The sequence below is a fragment of the Tenrec ecaudatus genome, chromosome 17 (genome assembly GCF_050624435.1).
Source record: "Tenrec ecaudatus isolate mTenEca1 chromosome 17, mTenEca1.hap1, whole genome shotgun sequence".
NCBI classification, from domain to species: domain Eukaryota; kingdom Metazoa; phylum Chordata; class Mammalia; order Afrosoricida; family Tenrecidae; genus Tenrec; species Tenrec ecaudatus.
In genome coordinates this window covers 16,350,326-16,376,106 of record NC_134546.1, presented here as the reverse complement: position 1 = coordinate 16,376,106, position 25,781 = coordinate 16,350,326, and the positions used below count along the sequence as shown (strand labels likewise).

General features: G+C 45.7%; 1 protein-coding gene and 1 non-coding gene across 21 annotated transcripts in view; both read left to right on the top strand.

Moving 5' to 3' along the window:
- The window catches only part of AAK1 (AP2 associated kinase 1), a 185,952-nt gene that overhangs the window by 44,574 nt on the left and 115,597 nt on the right, over positions 1-25,781 (top strand). The window lies entirely within an intron of this gene.
- Positions 2,585-2,750, top strand: LOC142431272 (U1 spliceosomal RNA). Its single transcript, XR_012780802.1, has one exon. It is a non-coding gene; the product is annotated as a U1 spliceosomal RNA (small nuclear RNA).

Genomic DNA, 25,781 nt, shown 5'->3' with positions numbered 1-25,781 from the left:
CGTGACCCTTCCATAAGGGGATGTCCAGTTGCCTACAGATGGGCTTTGGGTTTCCACTCCGCATTACCCCTCATTCACAATGATAGGATTTTTTTTGTTCTGATGATGCCTGATACCTGATCCCTTTGACACCTCATGATTGTACAGGCTGGTGTGCTTCTTCCATGTGGGCTTTGTTGCTTCTGAGCTAGATGGCTGCTTGTCTAACTTCAAGCCTTTAAGACCCCAGACACTATATCTTTTGATAGCTCGGCACCATCAGTTTTCTTCACCACATTTGCTAATTCACCTGCTTTGTCTTCAGCAATTGTGTCAGGAAGGTGAGCATCATGGAATGCCAATTTAATAGAACAAAGTATTCTTGCATTGAGGGAATACTTGAGTGGAGGCCCAATGTCCATCTGCTATCTTAATACTAAACCTATACATATATGCACATAGATCTATTTCCACATCCTCATATATAAATACATTTACATATGTGCATGCCTTTATTTAGACTTCTTTAAATGCCCTTTGCCTCCTATCTTGTGAAAATATATTTTAAAAAACATTTTATTAGGGACTCATACAATTCGTATCACAATCCATACATACATCAATTGTATAAAGCACATCTGTACATACTTTGCCCTCATCTTTTTCAAAGCATTTGCTCTCCACTTAAGCCCTTTGAATCAAGTCCTCTTTTTTTCCCCCTGCCTCTCCAGTACCCCCCCCCCGGAAATATTTTTTAATACGGTTTTAAACCCCCCTTTTTTGTGTGCTAGGTTTCACTTGATCTTTCTCCTAACTTTAAGTTTGTTGGGACAGATGTCATTATTCTCATTTTGTGGCTGTGCTTTAGAGAAGTTGAGGCTCTCCCAGTGTTACCTAGTTAATAGGTGGCTAAGTCAGGATCGTGCCGTTAGGTCTCGTGATTCCTCAACTGAGGAACGGGGCAAACTTGAGAACTGGTTTGGACGTGTGGTGTGCAGTGCTTTCGTGTTGCCAGTTACAACACTGAGACCTCTCAGGCTGCTATAGTAAGTCGGCTGTGTCCAAGGTTAGTGGGGATGGCTTATGCTGAATCATTCCTGCCCTGAATCTGTCCTCCAGGAAGGACAGGCACTGAGAAATGGCAGCGAGGTCCCTCTGTACAGCCTACCTTACTGGCCCACTCCCTCTGTGTCCTCTGTTGCAGTCCCTAGGGGTGCTACTGAATGTCCACTACAACTGGGTGTGTTAGGGACAGGCTCCATGGGCTGCCCTTTGTGGGATGCACTGGAGCGTCTAGGAAGTGAACCTTCCTTGTCCAGCATGGTGGCGGCAGCAGAGAGTGACACAGCATACTCTGCTGGTGTAAGAGGAAGGCACCTATTTTTAACTCAGCTTATCGACTAGGGAAATGAGGCTCCCAGCCCATCTGCATGGCAGACTTGCATTGTTGGTTGTCCCGCAGATTAAATAGAGCCACACAGGGATTTTGACTGTGCTTGCCTCTGTAGATTATTTTATTTAGAGAGGAGCAAGTTGGATCATGGTTTTTATTTATTTTTATCAATTTACTTAGTTTTATTCACTGAAGATGAAATGGAAGCTGCTAACTTCCTTGTGCCTGGATTACCTCGTCCAGGTCGCCCTACCTGTACCTGAATGCTAGGGGCAGGTCATGCCTGAGGTTTAGACTTGCTTTCATGACTCTTATCTGGCCTTCTCGGCCACAATAGTCCTTTCTCCTTTGTGTTTGAATATTCCATCTATTCCGTTCACCTGACCCTGGGTCTCCTCTTCCTGCCGAGCATCTGTGAGGTTTGACTCTGTCCCTTAGTGCTAAACAACAAGCCAGCTTCCCCCGCCTAATAGCCTTTCTCACCTCTGTCAACTCTGTAATTTGCTGGCCATCTGGATGGACTCTTACTGGGTTCATTCTCCACCCACTGCTAGCTGCTGACTGGCCTAAGGAGTATTCAGTTTCTGTCCAAGCTGAGTCATCTCTACCTTTCATTGAGACCTGGGGACTCAGTGTCTCACCTGTACTCTGACCCCAGGAAGATGCTGATGACATACTAAACCCAGTGGATGCAGCTCATCCAGGCTTTGTGCTGGCACTGAGAAAAAGCACTGACTTGAGGCAAACCGCATGAGCATATTGTTCACATGTCTATCAAAACTTATGTAAAAGGCATCTAAAAAACTAAGTAAGTCTTTGTGAAAATCAGAGCCTGGGCTTGGGGGTAGCAGTTCTTTTGATTATTCTGCCTAAGCATCCAGATGAGCTGCTTATAAAAGCATCTCCCACATGGTGTACTGGTGGATAGTCCTAACAATAGTAGACCGTGATCTACAGGCCAGATGTGCCGTTTGATAAAAATAAGTAACGCAGAAGAATGCAAGACCAGCCTGTTTAATGGAACCAGCGTGGACACCTGCACGGAAGTGAACACAGCATGTAGCCGAGGCAGCAGGTACAAAGCAACCCTAAGAACTGAGCAGTAGCAAACCAGGCGGTTTACTCGGCGCTGGGCATGATTTCACACACTGTGCTTACATGCAAATCACCCACTTTTTACCCCTTTTGGCCGACTTGCTCTCCCCCCAGACAGTACTTTCAGCGTATCGCTATATCATTTTTTCTGTGAGCAATGTGTTAATTTGCAGTGTGTTATCCATTGCACTCCGGATGTGCTGACCCCTGCGATTTCCCCAAATGTGGGAAACTCGACTGCATAATTTGTGGTAGTGGGAGACTGTGTTTGTGCTCTCCCCTATTTAAAAAAAAAAAAGGATTTTAGCCTCACAAAGCCTACATAGGGTTGCGGAGAGTCTGCACTGACTCGGTGGCAGGTGAGGTGTGAGAGGATCTAACCAACCCTCCCTTGCGCAGCAGACTTCATCACGCTTCAGCAAGCAGTCATCTTGCTGCACATGCACCTTCTAAAGCATCGAAAAGTCCTCCAGCCTTTTCTGGCCCTATAATAAGATTAATTAAGAACCTCACCCACATGGTTCAACTTATCTACAAATCTGATTTAAAGACAGAGCAGATTTAAAAGGCTGCCTGTTTAGAGAGTCATTAGTTAGGAGTATACGTTTTGTCTTCTTCCTTAATGTAAGGGAGGGGGAATTTGGGAGCCTATGGAAAAAAACCCCAAAAAACTGGAAATGGAGTCATTCGTATACCAGCAAAAGTTCCTGTAACCAAAGTTTTTTGCAGGCTGCTCGCTGGCATATGTTGCTGTTCTTAGCTGCCAGTGACGTGGCCCAACTCTTGGCAGCCCCATAATCTTATTCCAGTGTTGAGGGGAAGGCGGCTCAGTCCGGCGTCCTCCCCACCATCAGGTGCGGATTGTATTGTTGTGGGCCGTAGGTTTCATTGGCTCATTTTCAGAAGTAGATCACCAGGGCTTTCTTCCTAGTTTGCCGTAGTTGGGAAGTTCCACCGAAAACCTGTTTCGCATCATTAGCAATATGGAACCTCCCAGGAGGGACAGATGGTGCCTCTGAATGAGGTGCATTGGACATTGGATGGGATGTAAACCTGGTTCTCCTGTATAACCAGGACCACATACACTGCATGCTGACTCATCTTGGCCCGCTCTAGGGATTCTGATGCGATAAATCTTTACAGGAGCAAGTAACCTCATTTCTCTCCAGAGGAGGGGCTATTGGGTTTGAACCCAACCATGCTGACCCACAGCGCCTCCAAGAGAAGGCAAGAGTTCTCAGTGACTCACAAGTGCCCACTCACTGACTTGTAATAATAGTGTTCTTTCTGCTCTAAGTCATCTATAAAAAATTAGTGTATGCAACGATGAAAATTGCAACTTTCCTCTAGTTCCTAAATGCTTCCTTCCCCCCAAACCCCCCATTATCATGATCCCAATTCTACCTTGCAAGTCTGGCTAGACCAGAGGATGTACACTAGTACAGATAGGAACTGGAAACACAGGGAATCCAGGGTGGATGATCCTTTCAGGACTAGTGGTGTGAATAGTGATACTGGGAGGGTAGAAGGAGGGTGGGTTGCAAAGGGGGAACATAATTACAAGGATCTACATGTGACCTCCTCCCTGGGGGATGGACAACAGAAAAGGGGGTGAAGGGAGATGTCGGACCATGTAAAATATGACAAGATAATAATTTATAAATTATCGAGGGTTCTTGAGGGTAGGGGGCATGTGGAAGGATAGGAAAAAATGAGGAGCTGATGCCAGGGGCTTAAGTGAAGAGCACATGTTTTGAGAATGATGAGGGCAATGAATGTACAAATGTGCTTTACACAACTGATGCATGTATGGATTGTGATAAGAGTTGTATGAGCCCCTAATAAAAGGATGAAAAAAATTGGTGTGATTCCCTTGCTTCATCAGTATCTTTATCCCCACAGTTGTCCACAGAGTTCCCTAGGAGGTGGAGGTGGGGAGGTGGGATTCGTATTTGTTGCATGGCGCACATGTACAGATGCTTCCTTCTGCCTGTGCCATAGAATGTTCACAAGTCCCCTGTGGAGCTGGGTGGTGGCTCTTCCTTTGGTAAGTGAGCAAAGGCCACCATACTGCTTGGTGTTGAAGCTCAGAGTTGAAGATGATCTAACTTAGTGGTTCTCAACCTTCCTCATGCTGCGACCCTTTCATACAGTTCCTCATGTTGGGGTGGCCCCCAACCACAGAATTATTTTCATTGCTACTTCATCACTGTAATTTGGCTCCTGTTATGAACCAGGCGACCCCTGTGAAAGGGTTGTTCGACCCGCAGGTTGAGAACCGCTGATTCTAACCCCAAGCCTTGCTCCTTGGAAATGCGGCCGGTTTACTTTAGAAGATGGAGGCTGCTGGTTTGGGCACAAGGACAGAGAAGCAGGGACCGTCTCTGCTCCCTCTTTACTAAGATTGTTGCACTTGGGAGGCTTGGCTTATTAGTACTCAACTCTAGCTGCCCATTATGATCACCTTGGAGATCTTAAACCAACACCCTGGCCCCAGACTCAGCATTCTGAATCTCACTGGTTGGGGATGGGGCCAGGACCTTCCTGGGCAATTCTGATATGCTGTTTGGATTGAGGAATTGTCTTCATACACGAGACCATCAGGATAAATGTGAGCCCTTCAGTGGCCCTGGCCAAAGCCTTCTAAACCTCCCTGGGTGTGTGCTGTCCTGGGAGCGCAGAGCCTTCATTCAGTAGGACACTGCATTGACTAGTGTTATTCTGGGTGTTTCAGGAAATGCAAAGACTCCCTCTGCCTTTGAAAAGGGTGCTGCTTAAAGCCACAGGGCTGGTTAATGGCAAAGACACAAGTGAGCCCAGGTCCCCCACCTCTTTGTGTTAAATCCTTTGAACCAAGTGACTGCCAGACCCTCTTGGAGCTAGCCACCAGGCTGTGGAAGTGGCTCCTGCTGTCGCTGTGGCCAGCGGCCTCCTGATCCCATCGCTTCACCAGCCCGAAGTCTCCTGCCTGCCTCTCAGCCTCATTACTAGCCTGGAACTCAGCTGCGCACGTTGCCTGAGGTTCACAGGCTCACCGCCCGTCAGATGAAGACTTGGTACGCAGGCAGTTCCTTTTGAAGCGGCTCACCTGGAAAAGGCTGGACACTCTGCACAAGGATGACTTTAGAAGTGCAAGCTTGGACAAAGCCTGCCCTCCTGGTGGTCGCCATGATGTCTGTGCTCTGCCTTCTAATTAGTTCACTGTCCTTTGGTCCAGCCCCGAGGCTTTGCAGACTGCATGTTTTCTCAGGAGCTCTTTCCTCCACTGAGGCAGAGGATGGACCTGAGGGGGGTGGGAGTGGAGGGTCAACGTGTGCCCAGCACTGTGTAAGACCGTCTCCTCTATTTTTGGTTTTGTCCTTCTCATTAATCTGGGGGTGGGGTGGGTAGGGGTGGAAAGAGAGTTTCACATCTGCAAAATATGGACAAACGTTATGTAACTCTCTCGAGGTTACATACAATAGCAATGTTAGAAATCAATTGCTGGAGCCCTGTAACCTAAAAGTCATGCATTTTCCTCCTTGGTCCACCTGCCATGTCCTTTGTAGAGCTTTTGGCTTAGGTCCATCTTTTGGGGAGGGAGACTTATTTATTTATTTACTTTTAAATTTGATTTCTGATGTTAGTTTTTAATAGGTTTTAGAACGCAAGGCCCAAGGAAAAGTTATATAAATGGAAGGTATACCAAAACATCCACACTCTAAGATTGAAGAAGAGACTTCTAATGAAGCCCACTGCCACCAGTTGATTCCTAATAGGACAGGGTTGAACTGGTCCTTCCAGTTTCTCCGCCGAGCTCCTGGGAGCTTCCAGCTGCAATGACCTTTTGGTTAGTGGCTCAGCCCTTAAGGACTGATCTCCAATTAGCATCATTGGGTCTTGGCTATTATTGTCAGGAGTAAATGAGAATATAGATGTGAATGTAGACTTTTGTAAACTGTAGATAGACTAGCTGTACACACATGAGATGGGAAGGTTTCTCCCTGGCGGTAATCCCGGGTGTGGCTCAGGGTCAGTGTTAACTGTCAGAAGCGTAACCCGGAGCCGCACTCTGATTACACTGCAGAGAAGTCCCTGAACAAAATGTCTGGCCTAATTAGACCTCCAGGGAGGTTAAGAGCAAGCAGTTAAAGAGAATGGCACCTGTGGAAGTGGGTGAAGGCAGCAGTGCTTTTTAGAGCATGGACAACTCGAAGATGCCAGACCAGACGCCCTGGGAAATTGAGGTCCCAATACCTGGAGAGTGTGTGCAGTATTTATTGGATGTACTGGGGAGAGCAAAGGGAGGAGTAAAGAAGGTCTCTTACGTGGCTCAAGTTGGAAGTAGAGGGAGGTTGAAGACCAAGCCTGGTTTGGTGTGGACCCAGGGTCTTGCAGCAGCAACTGCCTGTGTGAAAGCCTGGCACAACCCCTGATGTCATGATGTGGTGTCTGACAGAAATGAAGCCATGTGATGGGGGAGACTTGCATTCGAGCCCTGTGATGGCCCGTTACGTTGCCGTGACTCTCTTGTGACAGCTTGGGAGACTAAGACCTCAGGAGCTAAAGTTGCCAATGCAAGTCTGAGTGGTGTAAAATTGAAGCTGAAACCAATGTTCTGACTCCCTTTCTTTTTTAAATTAAAAGATAATTTTATTGGGGCCTCTTACAACTCTTGTTACAATCCATACATTGATTGCATCAAACATGTTTGTACATATGTATATATGTTCCCTCCCATTGCACTCTCCTACCCCCTTGGTAGATTGTAAATTATAAATGATTTTCATATCTTATACCAACCGCTGTCTTCCTTCCCCCATGTTTTCTGTTCTTCCTCCTGGAGAGGGGTGTCAATCATTGTGATCAGTTCCCCATTTCTCCCTTCCTCTCCCTTCCTTCTCCCTACCCTTCTGGTATCTATTCCCACTCCTATTCCTGGATTCTGTGTGCCGTGAACCGCTATCTCTTATTAATACCTGGGTACATGTTCCGGTCCAGTCTGAACTGAGAAGCAGCCCTGGGGTCATGGTAGTGGGGGGTGAGGAAGCCTCAGGGAACCAGAGGAATATTGTGTGTTTCATCGATGCTTTACTGCACCCTGGTTGACTCATCCCTTCCTTGTGACCCCTCTGTGGGGGAATTGTTCCATTGTCTACAGATGGGCTTTGGGTCTCTGCTCCCCCCCTCTCCCCCTCATTTTCAACCATATGTTTTTGTTTGCTGTGTGTCTTCTGATACCTAGTATCCAGTCCCCATAACTCCTCATGATCGCACAAGCGGAGTGCTTCCACGTGGGCTTGTTGCTACTCTGCTGAATGGCCACGTGTTTAACTTCAGACCTTTAAGACCCCAGATGCCATATCTTTTTATAACCAGGCACTATCCGCCTTCTTCACCACATTTGCTTATGCACCCATTTTGTCTTCAGTGATGTGTTGGCAGGAGGGTGAGCGTCTCAGACTGCCGATTGGTTGGAACAAAGTGTTCTTGTATTGGGGGAGGGTTTGAGCAGAGGCCCGAAGTCCATCCACTACCTCAGTGTATTGCCATATAAATATATGTACATAGTCCAATACCTCTAATTTTTGTGGATTAATGTATTTACATCTATACACACCTATGCTTATACTTCTATTCATTGCTTTGCTTCCTAGGTCCTTCCTCTATTTCCTTTTAGCTTCCTCCTGCCCCACCATCACTTTCCCTCTATTTCCACCTCTTAGAACTTCCTCTTAGCTAGTTTGCTTTTGCTCTGACTCTTACTTCTCCCACATTCTCTTACCCTGTTTTTTCTTTTCTCGTCTGCAAACATGGCATTATTGTGTTCCCAAGAGCAAATTATAATTAACATAACCACAGTGTAAAGCTCATCAACCCAGGGTCTAAGAGTAAAATGAAGAGAAGCTGGTTAAAGAAGAGGTATTATGTAATGACCTAATTATGAGGCCTGCCATCTGCTTAGGAGACACGCCTGCCTGGTTAGGATTCCCTGGTTGTGTTTTTCAGGGAGGATACTTGATTGGAAAGGTGTGTGTGTGTGTGTGTGTGTGTGTGTGTGTGTGTGTGTGTGTGTGTGTATTGGTAGTAGGTAAACTATACTTAGAAACGTTGGTGCTGTTCTTTAAGGGAATTGTTACACATAGCAGTGGAGGCTCCTAAGCTCTCGTTATCCATCAGAAGGGAGGGCAGAAGTGGTAGGAAGGTTAATTAGTTCTGTAGGAGAGGCTTGTGCATGGGGGTGGAGGGAGGGGACTGTCAGAATATGGCCAGAGATCTTAGGTGCACACACCGAACCGGCTGAGACAGTTTATTCCTTTGGGAGAAAAGGTTAAAAAAAGTCCCATTTTTTTGTTTGCTTGTTTTTTTTAGGTGGATAGTTTGTATTGTGCATGAAGACATTAAGTCCAGAATCCTGAAAGGATTTAAAAAAAAGAGGGACTAAGTGAATTTAGAATTGAAACCACAAGCGACTTTGTTCAGGGTACCTGCAGGGAGCAGTCTCTCGAGGGACTCCCGACCAAGAATCAAACAAAAATGTCATACATCAAGAAAATAAAGCAACCTGGTAGTGCGGTGGTTAAAGCAACCCACTGCTAACCAACTGGTGGTGGTAGGGCTTTGAACCCACCAGCTGCGTGGCAGAAAGTAGTCAGCTTCTGTAAAGATCACAGGTTAGGAAATACTGTGGGCATTTCTCTATTCTTTGGGGTTGCTGTGAATTATACTCGACAGCAGTGTGCAGTGGCTATCAGGAAAGTGGTAGGTGAAGGGTGAATGTCTTTGGATATATCCGGTGCTGTGCTCAGGTTGAAGTTGAGTTGTAGGCTTTGAGGCTGAGACTCATGAGGATATAGGCATAGTGTTTGTACTGCTTATCAGACACAGGCCAAATAGCTACCTTTACAAACACTTAGAAGATAAATGCTTTGATAGAATAGCTCTTTGTTTTCAGGTCTTAAAAATGTGCCTATTCCTCTGAAGTCTTAAAGACCTGAAGATAAACAAGCAGTCATCTAGCTGAGAAACAGCAAAGCCCATATGGAAGAAGCACACCAGCCTGGCCCAACTCGATTGCTGAGGACAAAGTGGGTGCATAAGTAAAAGTGGTAAAGAAAGCTGATGGTGCCCAGCTATCAAATGATATAGTGTCTGGGGTCTTAAAGGCTCGAAGATAAACAGGTGGGCATCTAGCTGAGAAGCAACAAAGCTCACATGGAAGAAGCACACCAGCCTACCCAGACAGAAACGCTGAAGACAAAGCGGGTGCATAAGCAAATGCAGTGAAGCAAGCTGACGGTGCCTGGCTGTCAAAAGATATAGAATCTGAGGTCCTATAGGCTGGAAGATAAACAAGGGGCCATCTGACTGAGAAACAACAAAGCCCATATGGAAGAAGCACACCAGCCTGTGAGATCACAAGGCGTCAAAAGGATCAGGTATCAGGCATCAAAGACCCCCCCCCCTAAAAAAATCATAGCATTGTGAATGAGGGGGAGTACGGAGTGGGAACCCAGGGCCCATCTGGGGGAAATTGGACATCCCCTTGCAGAAGGGTTGCGGGGAGGAGACAGCCAGTCAGGGTGCAGTGTATCAACGATGAAATATACAATTTTCCTCTAGTTCTTGAATGCTTCCTACCCCCCACTATCACGATCCCAATTCTACCTTACATATCCGGCTTGACCAGAGGATGTACACTGGCACAGATAGGAACTGGAAATACAGGGAATGCAGGACAGATGAACCCCTCAGGACCAATGGTAAGAGTGACTCTTTCGGGAGGGTGATGGGAAGGTGAGGGAGAAAGGGGGAACAGATTACAAGGTCTACATATAACCTCCTCTCTGGGAGATGGACAACAGAAGTGGGTGAGGGGAGATGTTGAATGGTGTAAGATGACAAAAAAATTATAAATTATCAAGGGTTTGTTGGGAGAGGGGAGCAAAGAGGGAGGGGGGAGATGAGCTGATACCAAGGGCTCAAGTAGAAAGCAGGTGTTTTGAGAATGATGATAGAAACATATGTACAAATGTGCTTGACACAATTGATGTATGTATGGATAGTGATAAGAGTTGTATGAGCCCCCAGTAAAATGATTTTTAAAAATGTGCTTATTTCAGGAGAACCAGCAAGTGACTGGAGTGGTAAGGAGTGAAAATCCCAAAGAAAGGAACGTACCAATCCCAGCTTCTGTTTCCCATTTACCAGAGAGTTTCCTTCCACTGCGATCCTTCCTCTGTGAACCCTGTCCCGTCCCCTCTTGCAGAGTATTTTTTCTTTTCAAGGACTGAGAATTCAACTTTCTGCATAGAAGTTAGGTGTTTGTTTGGTGGGCTTTGTACCCACAAAGAACCATGAGGACTAGCAACAGAGGTCAGAGTTGTATCTTTCTAACGCAGTGGCAAGGAGCCCCGGCAGTGCAGTGGTTGCAGCATCTGGCTGTTAACTGAAGGGTGGGAGATTCAAACCCACTAGTTGTTCCAAAGGAGAAAAAGACGGTGATTGACTTCCATAAGTAGCATTGGAAACCAGATGGGGGCAGTTCTGCTTTAATCTACACACTTCTGGAAGTGGTATCTTCATCTCTACCGTCAGCAGTTCAAGACCACCACCTGACTGGGCTTTCCACTCACATAAAGCGACAAGCCTCGGAAACCCACAGGGGGTCGCTATGACTTGATGGCAGTGGTTTTTTAGGTCCCTTCTCTGAAAAATCATATCCCCAAGGATCTCAAACCACGTTCTTTTTCACTGTCCCTTGGATTTTGGCACGCGCGCGCACACACACGCACGCTCACTCACTTACTCACTCACTCACACAATAAAAGCCTGAAGAGCCAAGATCAGGCTGTCAGGTGGATGGGGCAAGGCTTCCCAATCGAATTCTCCTCGGACAGCCCTGGCTGCCTCAAAGAGTGAGTAGATACAGTGGTGTTGTTGAAAATATTCTGTGGCCTCATCTCAGAGTGACCCTATAGGACAGGGTAGACCTGCTCCTGTGGGCTTCAGAGACTAATTCTTGATGGGAGGAGAAAGCCCCATCTGTCTCCTCTGTTACCACTACACTGCCAGCTCACCCCCCCCCCCCCGGAACCCTTATAGCAATGCTTTGTTATCTTCACGTTTATAGGTAAAGGAAACTGAGGCCCAGGGAAGTGTGTCTTTGCTGAAGGTCATGAGTTGTCACTTGTTGAGTTTGGACTAGAACCAGGTCTCCTGACTTGTGGCCCATTGTCCTTTCTGTTGCCCCTTGGTATCTCTCACATGGAGATTTATTTGAAATGCTGCCCAGCGTCCTGTGACAATCACAGTCACATGTAATTAAGGCGGCGTGTGCCATCTGTGGGTATCACCGTTTAGGGTTATGTGTCACTCAATTTCCCACAGATAATTTCCTCCTAACTGGGAAGCATCTTAAGGCTCTAGACATCATCATTCTTTTCTTGTAAGCTTGCAAAGAATTTGGAATAGAGCATGTTATTTCCACGACTCCCCTTTAACCACCACTTCACATTGAACTTCTTTTCTGGATCGACCTTGGTCCTTTATCTGACTTTCCTGATAGTCAAAGCTTGACTTGTACATTCATTTTGGCCAGGAGGTTTCTTTGTGGGATCTGAAATAACTATTCAAAGTGTGAATTGTTTTTGTTTTCTCCCCAGAGTATCTCTTTTCCAGGAAAATAGGAATTTGAAAACTCTTAGCCGCCTCCCTGAGGCAAAGATACCCAGCATGATCATTACTTGCTTACCACCCCTCTGACGTCAGCAGTGATGGAGGGCTATCTCTGACCTCCACTGGTGTCCCCATGGCCATGAGGCAGAGGTCAGGAGCCAAGTTTCCATGTTTATCCTTCTTTACCTCTATTCTTCTAATAGTTATACTTTAACACAACAGTCGGCGTTGTTGCTGACCCTATGTCCAGCTTGGCTCATGGAGGGGCTTCTTTGTTGCTGACCCTCCAGGCTACCAAGCATGAGATCCTTTTCCAGGGTCTGGTTGCTCCTGATAGCATATCCAAGGTCAAGCTCAGCTCGAGGACATCGAGTTATTTCTGACCCAGAGCGACCCTATCGAACATTGTAGAATGGTCCCTGTGTCTTTTGGAGACTGTACTTCTTTACGGGAGGAGAAAGCCTTACCTTGATTTCCTCAGAAGGGCTGGTGGTTTCAAACCGCTAAACTTGAGGTTAGCCACTTAATGCGTAACCACAACACCATCAGGAGGAAGTATCACCTTGCTCGCATCCAAGGAGCATCCTCACCGTACTTCCTCCAAGATAGCTAAGTGTGTTTCTCTGGGAATCCATGGTGCTTTCATCATTTCTTTCCAGCACCGTAATTCAGATCATCACATCTCCCATCTTTCTATCGCTTGTCCAGCTTCCAAGCATGCATATGAGACAATTGCAGATACCATGGCTTGGCTCAGGTGCACCATCATGGAATGCTGCTATGTTGAACTATGTTCAAGAGCCAGTTTCAGAATCTCTTCTGACATCCCTGTTGGTCTTTTCTGTATTTTTAATGACCTTTTGCTCTCTTCTTATATGATGTTCTTGATGTCATCTACAGCTCATCTGGTCTTTGGTTCGTAGTGTTCAGTGTGCCAAACTTGACCTTGAGATGGTTCTAAATCCAAGTGGACTGTACGCATAGTCCTATTTTGGCTCTTGGTGTACTTGTTTTCATCTTCAGCCTGAACTTGCATATGAGCTGTAGCCCTTTGCCTCATTTTGGCTGATGATAACTGAGCTTCTCCAATCATCTCTTCCCCCAGAGAGTCAATTTTTATTTATCTGTATCCCATTTGGTGAAGTCCACAGGTGTAGTTGTTGGAAAAACTATTTGCAGTAAAGAAGTGTTCAGCCTTCTGTCTCACGACCTCCAGCTTAATATCTATCACCAAGGCCATATTTTCCAACATCTGATCCTTCCTCTGTGTTTCCAATTTTCACATTCCAGTCACCAGTAATTATCAATGAATCTTGATTGTAAGTTTGACCAATTCAGACGGAAGAAGTTTGTAGAAGTCTTCTTCAATTTCTTTATCCCCGACTTTCGTGGTTGGTGTATAAATATGAATGATGGTTGCCATAATTGGACTTCCTCTGTAGTAGCTATTACCCTGTGACAGACTGTATTATTTTTCAGGTTAGCACTTGAAATGCTGTTTGTGACAATGAATGAATTTGTCATTCCCGGCATAGTATACCATAGGATTGTTTGATTCAGAAGGTCCACTACCAGTCCAGGGTAGCTCACAGAGGCCTAGGACACTATCTGATCTTATGCACTGTTTTGCTTTTGACAACTTTACATTTTCCTAGATGCACACTTCATACATTCCATGTTCTGATCATTAATGAGTATTTGCAGCTGTTTCTTCCCATTTTGAGTCATTTTCCATCAGCCCATGAGCATCCTGAAAACTCAGCTTCAGGTCATGAAAGCCTATTCTGCTTTGGGGAAGAATCTCTTCCTCAGTTGAAGTTAGGAGTGCCTCTCAGCAGGGGCTTATCTCCGAGCACTGTATCAGTCCTCTGCTGCTGTTCCCAACGTTCTCCGTGGGTGGCTTCTCAGAAGGGAACTACCTCTTCTTTCTTATCAGTCTGTCCTCTCTATGTCTGGAAGCACCACGGAAACCTTTCACTATGGCTGTCCGTGGCATAGCTTTCAGCGTCACTTCACACAAGCCTCCACAGGTCATCCTGATGGGGTTTATTTAATCTAGTGTCTGTCTGCCTCTCTCTCTCCCTCTCCTACTCCCTCACCCTCCTCCTCTCCCCTAATTCAATTGTAAGTGGTCTCAATGTTTAGCAGTTTTTGCCCTCAAAGGTGTGAAACATCTCTTGACTGTGGGTTGGTGGTTTCTTTCCTTCACCTGAAAGATGATTTTGTGTTGTCTGGGAAGCTTTATTTTGTTGTTTGTTTCAGTGTTTTTTTGTTTTGTTTTAAAATATATTCATGGCCACGCCCAGGACGAGCTGAGTACTTTATCAGTGATGTAATTTGGACTTTGTGTGCTGGGTACTTAGTGGACTATGAATTTATCTAGCGTCTGTTGAGAGGACAAAAGGTTTTGCTTTGTTTGATTTCATAATAGACCGCATTTCATGTGGCAGTGTAAAGGAAATCTTTTTGTCCCCTGCAATTATAAACTAATGAATATGAAAAGTATTATCCAAATATATTCAGACACGGCTCATTGCAGAATGAACTGGCCCACCTGTGGAGTCTTAAATGGGATCTACTGAATTGCAGAGAAATGTTTTAATTGGAGCTTTAAAGCAAATACTTTAGAAATGCTCATTTATGATACATGGCTTGAAAGTTGACAGGCTAAAACCCTCTCTTTGAGTTAAACATAGATCCTTTTGATTAATTTGGTTCTAGATTCAGCATCATTTAGAAGCTCAATTATTAGCCGACCCTCATAGGAATTTGACATCCCTTGAGTAGGTGGCGACCATCAGCTTGCACAAAGACTAGTAGAGCAAGAACACATCCTCTTTGCCTCAGAGCCTTAGCGCCTTCCTAACTCGCCTCTCTCACAGCCCTCGAATCCATCCCAGTGCACATCCAGCTCGGCGTCCTCCTTCCACAGGTGGAGAAGCTGAGACCCGGCGAGCAGCTGGGAGACGATCCAAAGTCTCAGTCACGTCGTGTATAGGCATGTAGCAGTGACCCCTTAAACGAGCTGGAATGAAAGGGGAGGAGGGTGGAGATCATGGGGTGGGGGTGGGGAGGTTGTCACTAACGGAACCTACGGATACTACTGCTGCTGACCCATGAAAAGGGTTTAGAATTGGGAAGCAGAAAGCTATCTGGAGTCTCTGTCTTTGTGTCTCTCTGTCTCACGTCTCATCTTTTTCTCCTTCTCCTGCGTTTAATCTTTCTCTCTGTGGCTGGACCCCCTCCATTTCTGCTCACGTGGCATAGCATCACTGCTCAGTAGCTTCCACTTTCATTTGTTGTAGTTAAGTTGCTTGCTTACCCAGGTTTACACACAATTCCAGTTTTCCAGAAGACAGAATCTGATTGGCTCAACCTGGATCAGGGGCCTCTACTGATCCCGTCATCTCTGACATAGGTGAGGGTAAGGGTAAGGTTTTAGTAGAAACATGACTAGTGGGGGAGGGTAGATGTCCAGAGAAAGGTAAATCATTGAGATTGAGATGGGCATGTATCCCTAGAAAACGTTTTTATTTAGATAATATACTAAGATTTTAGGAGAAAAATGAAGTTCTGCTCTAAGGTCATGACTTTGGATATGAGGAGAAGTAAACGGAGGGATGAAAGAAAAATCAATTCGATTTGGTGATCGGCCTGCTACTGGGAGAGGGAGTTGTTGAACCTGGGTGTACTGCAAGAGCAAACAGGAAAAGGCAGATGAATTGAGAGAGAGAGGGGTGTGTGGGGTCTGTGAAAACTCCATTAGGTATATTTCGGTTGAGTAAATGAGCGTTGTCAATATAAGTGTTGTTGTTGCTGTTGTAAGGTACCGGGGAGTCAGTTTTGTACATAGCAGCCCTGTATACTAACGAGTAAAACACGGCTTAGTGCTCTGCCTTCGTTACAGTGGTAATGTTTGAGCCCTTGGTTGCAGCCACTGTGCTGATCCATCTCCTTGAGAGTCTTCCTCTTTTTAGCTGACCTACCTGACCAAGCATGATGTCTGTTTCAGAGAATAGAACTCGCCTGTCTGCCCAGACAGATTTGTTGGTTCTGGCAGTCCTTGGGATTTGTAATATTCTTTGCCAGCCCCAGAATTCAAATGCATCCATTCTTTTTTGGTTTCCTTTCCTCTTTGCCCCACTTTCGTAAGCATATGTGGCAATGAGTCACATCGTGGCCTGAGGCCAGGTGGACCTTATTTTAAGAGGTCTTAGGCCGCAGACTCGCCCAGTGCTGTAAGTCATTTGAGTTTTTCACTGCTGCTTCCCCAGGCAAGATGAAAATCTTGGCAATTGTAATCCTTTCTTTTATGATAATGTCCTCTTGATCCAGTTCTAAGGGTTTTTGTTTTTTGGGGTTTTTTCCCCATTGAGTTGTGATCCATGGCGAAGGCTCATTCAACTAGGTCGTGTTATCTACATACTGTAGGTTAGTAGCCTTTCCTCCAATCCTGATGCCAGGTTCTCCTTCTTCTTTTTAATCGTTTTATTAGGGGCTCATACAACTCTTACTACAATCCATACATACATCAGTTGTGTAAAGCACATTTGTACATTCATTGCCCTCATCATTCTCAAAACATTTGCTCTCCACCTAAGCTCCTGGCATCAGGTCCTCATTTTCCCGCTCCCCCCTCCCTCATCAACCCTAGATAAGTTATAAATTATTATTTTGTCATATCTTGCCCTGTCTGATGTCTCCTTTCACCTACTTTTCTGTTCTCCGTCCCCCAGGGAGGAGGTCACATGTAGATCCTTGTAATCGGTTCCCCCTTTCCAAGCCACCCTCCCTCTATGTTCCCAGTATAACCACACAGACCACTGGCCCTGAAGTTATCATCCTCCCGAGATTCCCTGTGTTTCCAGTTCCTATCTGTACCAGTGTCCATCCTCTGGTCTAGCCAGACTTTCAAGGTAGAATTGGGATCATGATAGTGGGGGGTGGGGTGGGTGGGTAGGAAGCATTTAGGAACTAAAGGAAAGTTGTATTTTTCATCGGTGCTACATCGCACCTTGACTGGCTCGTTTCCTCCCCTATACCCCTCTGCAAAGGGATCTCCAGTGGCCTAGAAATGGGCTTTGGGTCTCCACTCTGCACTCCCCCCATCATTCACTATAGTAAGATTTTTTTGTTGTTGTTCTGATGATGCCTGATACCTGATCCCTTCGTTACCTTGTGATCGCACAGGCTGGTGTGTTTCTTCCATGTGGACTTCGTTGCTTCTGAGCTAGATGGCCACTTGTTTACCTTCAAGCCTTTAAGACCCCAAACGCTATATCTTTTGATAGCTGAGCACCATCAGCTTTCTTCGCCACATTTGCTTATGCACCCACGTTATCTTCAGCGATCGTATCATGGAGGTGAGCACACAATGATAGAAGTTTTTGTTCTTTGGTGCCTGAGCCAGGTTCTTCCTAGAATCTAGCTTCTCAGGTTGTTTTCTTAGCTTACAGATAGAATAAGTGTGGTGAAGTGATAGGACCCTGACGCGCACCTTTCCTTTGACACCACTCAGTATTTGTTTGCTCTGCATCAGAGACTGTCTCGTGGTTCATGTACAGGTTCTGCATGAACATAATGAGATGTTTTGGAATCCCCATTCCTCCCACTGTTACTTATAGTCTGTTATGATCTAACAGTCGAATGTCTTTTTAGTCAAGAAAACACAAGTAAACATCTTTCTGATATTTTTTGCTTTCAGCCAAGATCCATCTGATGTCAGCAATGATATACCTTGCTTCCCATATACTGCTGCAATGGCAGTTGATTGATCTTGAGAATTTTACTTGTATGTGATATTGTTCTATAATTTGTGCATTCTGTAGGGTCACTTTTCTTTGAAATGGGCGCAAGTATGGCTCTCTCCCTGTCAGTTGGCCAGATAGTTTTTCTAACTTGCTTGGAAAAAGTGAATGAATGCTTCTGAATGAATGCTTCCAGAGCTCTGTTGGCTTGTTGGATTGGTATTCCATCAATCTCTGGACCCTTGCTTATGGCTTACCACTGTAGTGTAGCTTAGACATCTACCTTCATACCATTGGTTCATCGTATGCTACATCTTGAGATGGTTGAATGTAGATCGACTCTTTTTGGTATAGTGACTGTATATTCTTTGCTCTTATTTTGATGTTCCCTGCATCATTCAACATTTTACCTTAGAATCCTTTAATTTCGCATTCTGAGGCTTGATTTTTTTCTTTCTTTCATTGAAGTTTGAGATATGCTTAGCTCGTTCTTCATGTTTGGCTTTCGTACTCCAGGTGTTTGCCTATTTCATTAGACTACTTTATCTTCTCCAGAGCTATTCTTTGACATTTTCTCTTTTTTTTCAAAGCTATGTATTTAATTTTTTTTAGAAAACAACTTTAAAAAATTTTATTGGGGTTCATACAACTCTTTATCACAATCCATGCATACATCCATTGTGTCAAGCACATTTGTACATTTGTTGCCATCATCATTCTCAAAGCATTTTCTTTCTACTTAAGCCCTTGGTATCAGCTCCTCATTTCCCCCCTCCCTCCCCACACTCCCCCTCATGAACCCTTGATAATTAATAAATTATTATTATTATTTTGTCATGTCTTACACTGTCCGATGCCTCCCTGCACCCACTTTTCTGTTGTCTGTTCCCCAGGGAGGGGGTTATAAATAGATCCTTGTAATTGGTCCCCCTTTCTCCCCTATGTTTCCCTTCCCCTCCTGGTATCATTGCTCTCATTATTGGTCCTAAGGGGTTCATCTGTCTTGGAATCCCTGTTTTTTCAATTATTTTCTGTACCAGTGTACATGCTCTGGTCTAGCCAGATTTATAAGGTAGAATTGAGATCATGATAGTGGTGGAGGTGGGGGAGAAGCATTAAAGAACTAGAAGAAAGTTGTATGTTTCATCGTAGCTATACTGTACCCTAACTGACTCGTCACCTCCCCTCAACCCTTCTGTAAGGGGATGGGCTTTGGGTCCCCACTCCACACTCCCCATCATTCACAATGATACGATATTTTGTTCTTTGATTCCTGGTACTTGATCCCTTCAACCTTGTGATCACACAGGCTGGTGTGCTTCTTCCATGTGGGCTGTGTTGATTCTCAGATAGATGGCTGCTTGTTTATCTTAAAGCCTTGAAGACCCCAGATGCTATATCTTTTAAAGTCATATTTTGACTTTTGTAGATTTGTAGTTTTCTTCCACTTCAACCTGCAGATGTAGTCATTTTGATTCTTGTTTATTTCATCTGGCAAGGTCCAAGTGTAAAGTTGCTGTTTGCGTTGTTGAGAAAAGTTATTTACAATAGAAGTCATTCTCTGGCAAAATCATATTGTCCAATCTCCAGCTTGGTTTCTATCACCAAGGACGTTTAAATGCTTAATGGGTAAGATCCCCTGGTTGGTGGGGCACCTCCCCACTATTCATCGATTGAACGGGCACAGCTCAGGGCTCAGCGCTGAGAATGTATTGAGCAGGAAGAGGACATGGAGCTCTGAGGAAGGCCAAGTAGACAGGTGGACAGGGAAAATAGAAGAGGCCACTTCTTCGTCATGACTGTGGAATGCCCCTCTTTGGGAAGCCCCAAGGAAAAGAGTATTTGATTCAAGAAGAAGTCAGCATGAAATGTGCCGCATGCCTGGCACATACATTAAACTCTGAAAAGTACCCTCTAGATGGAATCACAGAGGAGTGGATTGCCTTGGAGAGGATTAAACCAAAAACCAAACTCACTACTGCCCTCAGTTGATGCCAACTTATAGTGACTCAAGAGGACAGGGCAGAACTGCCCTAGGGAGTTTCCGAGACTGTCATTCTTGACAGGAGTAGGAAGCCCCATCTTCCTCCTGAGGAGCCGCTAGTGGTTTCCAACTGCTGACCTTGTAGTGAGCGGCTCACTACACCATCAGGGCACCTTTTGGAGAGGACAGATGCCAAGCGCTTTCTAAATAACCAGGAGGTAGAATGTGGCGAGAATATAGGCATATTGAAATGTCCAATTGTGGAAGAGGGAAGATGGTGGTCCACTGTTTGGTGGATCAAGATACACTAGTTGTGGGGAAGGTGGTGTACTCTGGACAGGATCTCATTGCATTTCAACTCCTGTCTGAGCCAGGTTGTATATGTGCTGGGCATTGGGCTCTCGGGTTTCCTTGGGCTTGAATCACTAATTGCGACAAGCCAGGTTCAGACCACAGTCAGCAACTCTAATTTCAGCATTCAGTGGGGTGGGGGGGCGCGCGGGGGGGGGGGGCAAAGGCATCTTTCTGTTCAAAATAGTCTTCAGTCCCCATTACATCTTCTTGCCAGCGTGACCCTACTGGGTGTGTCTGTGTTCTGATTTTGTCAGATGGTAACGATTCCCACTTCCTCCAAAACCTTTGAGTGGCAGTAATTAATGACTGTTTGAAACTTGAGAGGTGAATGTCCCTTTGAGAGTTGCTTCCCAACTCTGACTTTCCCCTCCAACCCAGACCACAGTGCCCTGGGAGCCTACATTTCCCAGGGAGCCTGAGTGAAGATGAAGGTAGAAAGACACCCAAGAATCACGAAAAGAAATAGACTAAGACCAGCGCCTCCACCATCCCCACTCCCTCCCTGACCAAACACTACAGCCCTCCTCCAAGTCTTGGTCTGGGACCTTACTGCCACCGGTGAAAATAAATATGGTTGGGATAAGGAGAGGGGGGCTTTCCAGGACCCTGCTTGCAGAGGGTAGAGAGCACCCTGCCCCGGGCTGTTAGGGGAATCGGAAGAGCAGTTGGGCCAGGGAGGACTATAACCCAAGCTTTGGCACAGAAACCCTCCCCACGGGGCTCTACAGGCTGTAAGAGTCTGTATAGTCTCCTCACTGCTGGGAGGGGGAGGGGCTACTGGCACTCTCCCACATTGTCACTCAGCTCCCCTGTCTGATGGTGGTGCTGGTTGGGGGCAGGGTGCTCAATGACTTATAGGCTAAGGGAGGTGTCAGGCCTAATCTCTCATCTCCCCCACACTTGGAGGAACATTCTAGAGTAGACTTGGCCCTTCAGACGGCACAGCAGCCCGCTGCCTTTAATTGTGAGGGGCCAGAGGGCGGAAGGTGGAATGTGGAGTGAATGATTTGCTTGGCCGTGTCTCATGTTCTCTCTCGGTGCAATGGGGCTTGAGTCCCTGGGTGGTGTGTGATGTGCTGAGAAGACGGCAGTAGAATGGGCCGGCAGGACCTTTGGAGGCATGCCTCGTGGGTGAACTTCTGGAATGGAATTGCTGGGCACAGGCCAAGAACCCCAGACTCACATGCCCAGGCGATTGGGCAGAAAGCTGGGGTTGTGCCACTCACAGTGAACCTGTGGTTGGTTCCTCAGCGGCAAGGCGGGGATAGCACTCACCTCACAGGGTTGCCATGAGGATGCAGTTAGAGAATGCATGTGTAAGTGTTGGCGCAGAACTGAATCTCAATAGTGCTATTTCTGGCCGTGTCCTGAACAGATGTGGTATAATATAACTGGAAGATGTGAGTCTGATAGGGAATCAACTGTATGACCTTAGTCTTTCTTGCCTCTTTTATTTGGATTATATTTTCGTTCTCGCCAGAGCAGTTTTTAGACAGCTGTCTGAGGTGCCCCTGTATTTGTGCTCGTTGCCTTGAGCTTGTAAAATGCGGCTCGAGAGGCCATTTGCTCTGGGCACGTCTGCCTAAGCCTGTCACCAGATGGACCAAGGCCTCTCGATAAACTTCCCCTGAGCATGGTTGATTGAGCTAATTGTTATAATTCACTTTCTTGGACTTGCTTTTGGAATGTGCATTTTATTTTTAAAACCCAGTGGCTGGCATGCCAACTCCAACCCAGGGTGACCGCTGTGCCTCGGGGTAGAGTTGTTCTCCCCTCGGCTGTCTGTGACTGGGTTTCAGGAAGTGGGTGGCCAGCAAGGCTCCTGGTGAAGAGCGTCAACTACTAGCCAAAAGCGTGGCAGTCTGCACCCAGCCACAGGGACCTTGGAAGACAGGCCGAGGTCTGCCTTGATAACCCTGGGCTGACCAACTGTACCTGGACTCTGCTCCTTTGCTTTAGCTGGGGAGTGTGGTTACTGACCATTTGTATCTCCCCCTGGGACACCTATATTCCTACCTCTACGAAAATTCAAGCCTATTTGTTAACACATCCACATTTTAAAGCAGTAGTCTGCTAAGATCAGTGCTTCTCTTTTAGGGGAAGAGGGGAGGTTGGCAGTCCTTGTACATTGAATATTTTCTGAATAGAATGGACATTTCTATTTTAATCCTAGAAAGTCACTGGGAGGGAGGATGGGCCTAAAGGCAGGAGGAGGAAGGCCTGTGGGAGTTGTGGTCTGGAAGAACACATGTGCGTGCGTGCGTGCGTGCTTCTGTGTATTTTGCTCTATAGACCAGCACTTTTCCATTCTTCGTTAACCAGTAGTGATCGCATAGAAGTAAAAGTTGATGCAGTAAAAATCCACAATAAACAAAATATCAGAAGGTCAGTAGCAGTGTTGACTCTGCCTATACTGAAGCCTGAGACAAAATGGAAAAAATTAATATTACTGACCTTGCTTTTGTGCCAAGGACCCCTGGCTCTCCATGTTAAGCGCTCAACTGCTGGCTGAAAGGTTGACAGTTTAAGCCCGCCCCGAGGCACCTCAGATCCAACCACACAACCACGGCCCTTGTCCTCGAGTGGATTTGGACTCCCAGTGATTCCTACAGAACGGGTGGGGCTGCCGCTTAGGGTTTTGCTATGGACACAGAAGTCAATGACTTTTCTCCTTCACAGCCGCTGGTGAGTGTGAACCACAGAACTTGGGTAGGTGCCCAGCCTGCAGCCAACCTCCTCTGAAGGCAGGCCTTGTGATTTGCCTTGTAAACCCAGCGACCCCCAGGGTCGCTGTGAAGCTGATGATCACACTCATTTGTGCCCGGCTCAGATGTCTCAGCTGCCTCTCCCTCGTCCTGGCTCTGGTTTCACCCCAAGGGTAGAGGGCAGTTTTCCCTTGTGTAATTCAGACAATTGGTCGATGCTGGCACACACCTGATTCTTTTTGGAGACTTACTTTCTTGAAGGGTCGCCCCAGATTTGTTGACACAAAAAACAACACCCCCTCCCCCCCCCCCGCTGCTATCAAGTTGATTCTGGCTCATAACAACCCTAAAGGAGGTGTCGAAGACAGTAAATCTTATGGGAGCAGGCAGCCTCATCTTTCTCCTGTGGAACAGCTGGTGGATTTGAACTTCTGACCTTGTAGTTAGAAGTCTCATCACCTAATCTTTTGTCCGTGGCTGATCTTATGGTCACCTATTTGAAGCACTCCACTCAAGGGCTAAAATTTCATCTAGGATAGTTTTCTGATAATTCCAGGTGAAACCATCTTTCCAACATCTCTCAATAATGAATGCTCTGGGTGCTGGGGAATCTCATCTACTTTCTCACTCTGAGCTACAAACTCAAGAAAGGTACCAGTGTGAGCCCTGCCTCCCTGCTGCACCCCTGGGCAACTGTTCTTTCCCAAAGAGTCCTGGCTTACACATTGGGCTACTAACCACCAGTCCGCAGTTTGAACTCGTCAGCTCCACTGTAGGAGAAAGACGAAGCTTTCTGTCCTCCTGGAACTATAGCCTTGGAAAGGCACAGGGGCAGTTCTCCCCGCTGTATAGGATCATTGTGAGTCAGAAGCAATTCAACGGCAGTGAGGTTTTTTGGTTTATTTCCAGATGAATATTTGACCATTCCCCCTTTGTATATTAATGCCACACCAAGTTTTACTTTAATGTAAGTATAGCCCTCGACGTAAAACTTGTAAGTCTTCAAGTGCAATTAAGAAAAATACTTACGGAGAAAAAAAGAGGAGCTAATACCAAGGGTTCAAGTAGAAAAATTTTTTGAAAAGGATGATGGCAACATATGTACAAAAGTGCTTGGCACAATGGATGTGTGGATTGTTATAAGAGCTGTAAGAGCCCTGTGGCAGTTACATAATCTGTCAACTTGAAGGAAGGGGGGTGGAGTCTTGCCTGTCAATCAGGTCGCAGCTTGATGACCTCATTTGGAGGCATGATGGAGTTTAAATAGCTCACTGGATGCCAGACACACCCTCTCTGGGAGACATTCCTGTTGACAAGTCACATAGAGACACCCTGATGGAGCCAGCGCCCTGGAGCTGGGGGAGTCATGCCAGGGCTGAGATGCTCCCCAAGACTTTTTATCCCCTGGCCTGTGATCTTCCTGCTTTCAGTATCATTGCACGTGCTGCGTGAGTCTGTAGAAGAATTCATGGACTAGTAATGGACATATGGGTTAATATTGGACATATGGCTTGCTCTGGACTGGGCTGGGATGTTTTCTCAATATAGAATTACTCGTTGATATACGATTCTGTCCTATACATATGTGAGTCTCCCTGGATTTGTTTCTAGTCTACTGGGCTAACACAAACCCCTAATAAAATGATTCAAAACAACAACTTTGTTTTAATACTCTGTTCTTTCTATAAGTAGTTCTCAATAGGTAGCCCTCAACTTCTGACTGGGATTCATTTAGACAATTCCGTGGGAAGTGGATTCTGACATAAGTCGAATACCTAATTCTTACCCCCCTCTAGTTGTCACTATTGTAACCTTTTATGATCAGTATCTTTATAAATCTAATCTTTATTTTTCTTTGGAGGTTTGCAACATTACATTTAAACTTGCAGATATGTTTCATATATACAAAAATGCATAACTCAAAAATTTACTGACAGTGAAGAAGAGTTGGTGACACCAGCATTTTGCCAGTTCTGGGAATAACTCCACTTGTGGAAGGTTCTGAATCATATGAATGATCTCTGGGAACAAGGAGCGTGCTTCTAGTCAGAAAACTGGCAAGATGTCTGTCTGGTCTTTCGCCCTACATTTCTCTGTAACATCCCACCGCTTCCTGGTCTGCCTTTGAATTAGCAAAGCAATCAGCCTTCGGATGTCTGTTTTCAAGCAGCTGAGGCCTCTGACTTAGTTTAGAAAACCAACTTTATATGGGAAATTTGAATAGAAAATCATAAAATTGAACATCGGTGAACATCTGAGAACATAATTAACATCAGAAAATTGTGTGCTTCATTATGTTATAGAGTACATATTATTAATGATAAGCTGTATTCCCCCAATACTGAAAAATAACCAGATGGTTGGAAAAGTGTAGCTGGAATATGTTATATGTTATGCTGTAAGCCATTGAAAAAGCTCAAACCAACCTCACTGTCATCGAGTCTTTGCTGACTCATAGCAACCCTATGAGGTGTGTAGGCAAGCGGTATATAACCAGAATAAGAAAAGAACGTGGGAGTGGAAATAGGCATCCTCGTGCGTGCGAGATGACAAAGCGCTCATCATTTGAGCTACCCTTTGCTTACAGCTGCAAGCTTACTAGTGGAGGGGGCATGGGGGCCAGAGAGAGAGTTCAATGCATGAAAATGTTCAGGCCTCGGGGGGGTTGATGACAGCTCTGTATACCATGTTAGTTGGGACCTAATGTTACAGTTGGTTTAGAGTTAGGAGGAAATTATAAGCAAGGAAGCTATGTGATTAGATTTTCTGTTAATTTATTAACCATTTACCAATCACCTACCCTCTACCCAGGACTTTACTTGTGCTAAAAATTCCAAGAGAAATAAGCAGCTTTTCTTGCCATCTAT